The following is a 3618-nucleotide window of genomic DNA, read 5'->3' as shown; positions in this document are numbered from 1 at the left end:
CAGCAATCCTTTGAGTGACCACTAATATTTTTACGGTACAGATGAAAAGTGACGGTTAGAGAGGACTCACTACGTGTTTAAATAGTGATGGTTTTTTTGTTTTTTGTTTTTTTTGTTTTTGAGATGGAGTCTTCCTCTGTTGCCCAAGTTGGAGTGCAGTGGCACGATCTTGGCTCACCGCAACCTCTGCCTCCCAGGTTCAAGCAATTCTCCTGCCTCAGCTTCTCAAGTAGCTGGGGCTACAGGCATGTGTCACCAGGCCCAGCTAATTTTTGCATTTTTAGTAGAGACGGGATTTCGCCAGCTTGGCCTGGCGATCTCTCGACCTTGTGATCTGCCCGCCTCAGCCTCCCAAAGTGCTGGGATTTCTGGCCTGAGCCACTGTGCCTGACTACTGGGGATTTTTTTTTTTTTTTATTTTAAAAATTTTTTTATGGAGTCTCTTTTTGTTGCCCAGGTGGGAGTGCAGTGGTGTGATCTCAGCTCACTGCAACCTCCACCTCCTGGGTTCAAGCAATTCTCCTGCCTCAGCCTCCCAGTTAGCTGGGACTACAGGCACACACCATCACTGCAGCTAATTTTTGTGTTTTTAGTAGAGATGGGATTTCACTATATTGGCCAGGCTGGTCCCGAACTCCTGTGCTCATGATTCGCCTGCCTCAGCCTCCCAAAGTGTTGAGATTACAGGTGTGAGCCACTGTGCCCAGCAGTGATGGGGACTTTTAAACCTAGTCTGACTCTGCCACTGCTATGCCTACTACTCTACTCTAATTACCTTAGAGCCCAAAGTCGTTTTCTTTACACAGTGCTCAGTTAGCAATATATAATAGTTTGCTTAACTATTCATTGCTTGGAACAGCTAGGTAGTTTTAAGTATTTCCACTATTATAAGAAGACCAGGCCGGGTGCGGTGGCTCATGCCTGTAATCCAAGCACTTTGGAGGCCAAGGCGGGAGGATCACCTGAGGTTGGGAGTTCAAGACCAGCCTGACCAACACGCAGTGAAACCCCGTCTTTAAAAAAAAAAAATTAAAAAAAAAAAAGAAGACCTTGTTCTACTCATATATGTATACATAACAGCCACTGATATTCAAAAATTCTTACATATACATGGACATCATGTGTGTGTGAGAAAAAAAGATGGAAAGAAAATACAGTAAACATTAAACAACATTAAACATCTACACCTGGGGAGTAGACTGGGCATGCGAGACATGAGAGAAAAACTTTTACTTGAAAAAATAAACATTTTATTAAGAGCAGTTTTAGGTTCACAGTGAAATAGAGTAAGAAGGTACAGAGATTTTCCATTTACCTCCTGCCCCCACATATGCCCAGCCTCCCCCATTATCAAAATCCGCACCAAAGTATACATTTGTTAAAACTGGTGAACATACATTGACACATTATTATCATCCTAAGTCCATAGTTTACCGTAGGGTTCACTCTTGATGCTGTACATTCTGTGCATTTGAACAAAATCCACTTCATCCAGAGCAGCCTCACTGCCCTAAAAATCCCACATGCTCTGCCTATTCAACCAGGCAATGCCCTCAGCTCCTGGCAACCATCGATCTTTACTGTCTCCATAGTTTTGCCTTTTCTAGAATCTCATATAGTTGGAATCATACAGTATGTAGATTTTTCAGATGGGCTTTGTTCACCTAGTAATATGCATTTAAGATTCTCCATGTCTTTTCATGGCTTGATAACCCATTTCTTTTTAGCATTGAATAATATTCCATTGTCTGGATGTACCACAGTTTATCCATTCACCGACTGAAAGTCATCTTGGTTGCTTCGGAGTTTTGGTATTTATGAGTAAAGTTGTTATAAACATTCATGTGCAGGTTTTTGTGCGGACATGTTTTCAACTCATTTGGGTAAATACCGAAGAGCACGATTGCTGGATCATATGGTAAGAGTATGTTTAGTTTTGTAAGAAACTGCCAAACTGTCTTTCAAAGTGGCGGTACCATTTTGCATTTTCACATGCAATGAATGAAAGTTCTTGTTGCTGTTCATCCTTGCCAGCATTTGGTGGTATTACTGTTTTGGTTTTTAGCTATTCTAATAGGTAGTAGCATCTCACTGTGTTTTAATTTGAAATTCCCTGAGGCACATGATGTTGAGCATCTTTTCATGTGCCTGCTTTCCATCTGATGTCTTCTTTGTTGAGGTGTCTGTTTAGATAATTGGGTTATTTTAAAAATTGGATTGCTCATTTTCTTACTGTTGAGTTTTTTCTTTTTTTCGACTAGTTAAATGCAGTAGTGAGAAGGGGGGAAAGAGTAGAACAAGGAGTTCAACCTGTAACTGACTGTGAACAATTGAGATAACTCATACCTTCGGACCAGCCTTATTGTTGAGTTTTAAGAGTTCTTTGTGGCTGGGCATGGTGGCTTACGCCAAGCACTTTGGAGGCCAAGGCGGGTGGATCACCTCAGGTCAGGAGTTCAAGACCAGCCTGACCAACATGGTGAAACCCTGTCTTCATTAAAAAAAAAAAAAAAAGAGTTCTTTGCATATTTTGAATAACAATGCTTTATCAGATATCTTTTTCCAATAATCTCTCCCACTTTGTGACTTGTCTTCTCATTCTCTTGAGAACTGTCTGTTTTTACTTACACATTTCAGTATTGTTTGATTTTTTCCCTGCAAAGAGCATAGTGTGCTGTGATGGCCTTCCAATTCATTCAGAAGCATGCAAATAAATAAGGTTTTATCAGTGATATAACTGCTTTTAGAAGGATTCCTAGTGAAAAGAAAAGGTTTCTCCCAAACAGAGAGCCCATATTCTGTCTTAACCCTGCCAAGAGGAGAGAACAGTAAGCGTAGTGAATAACTCCGACTGGAGGTAAGGAATGTTTTAATAGCTGTGTGTGGTTATGACAGTGTCATGTATTTCAGAGTTTAATGACTATATTATACATTTATATGTCTGAAAGGGGCTTGGATAAACAGGAGAGTCTCTGCCTCTCTCAAAAGAAATCCTAATGAATTTGATTCCCTTTGGCTCAAAGAAAAAACTGGAGCCAGCTGTCTCAGTTGGAGAGCGAAAAGAGAAAGGTTAGAAAAAAGAGAACATGCTCCAGGCTGGAAAAAGAAATTCGGCAGAGGAGCGACTTCTTCAGCTTATGGACTTCTGTGGCCCTTATAGGAAGAGGCTCCACATTTATTCTGGTCAAAGGCCTTGGATCCCAGGCCAACCACATCATAAACTGATTGTGTGACTTGAACAAGATGCTTAGTTGTTTTGAGCCAGTTTCCTCATTTGGAAGATCCAGATTCTAATAATAATAGTAACTACCTCACAGGGTTGTTTTGAAAATAAATGATCTTCCCTTTCAAAGTGCTTTGTAAAGAACTAAGTGCTTGTTTTAACATGCTATGCAAATATTTTGCAGCTATATGGACAAATTGCATTTGAATGCTTGCTGTGTGCTGAGCAGTGGTTACACAGAAAGCAATGGGTGTACAAAATGGATATATTACGGCCGGGTGTGGTGGCTCACGCCTGTAATCCAAGCACTTTGGAGGCCAAGGCGGGCAGATCACCTGAGGTTGGGAGTTCAAGACCAGCCTGACCAACATTGTGAGACCCCATCTTAAAAAAAA

Source organism: Cebus imitator, unplaced genomic scaffold (genome assembly GCF_001604975.1).
Source record: "Cebus imitator isolate Cc_AM_T3 unplaced genomic scaffold, Cebus_imitator-1.0 Scaffold23, whole genome shotgun sequence".
Taxonomy (NCBI): Eukaryota; Metazoa; Chordata; class Mammalia; order Primates; family Cebidae; genus Cebus; species Cebus imitator.
This window is presented reverse-complemented; position numbering follows the sequence as displayed.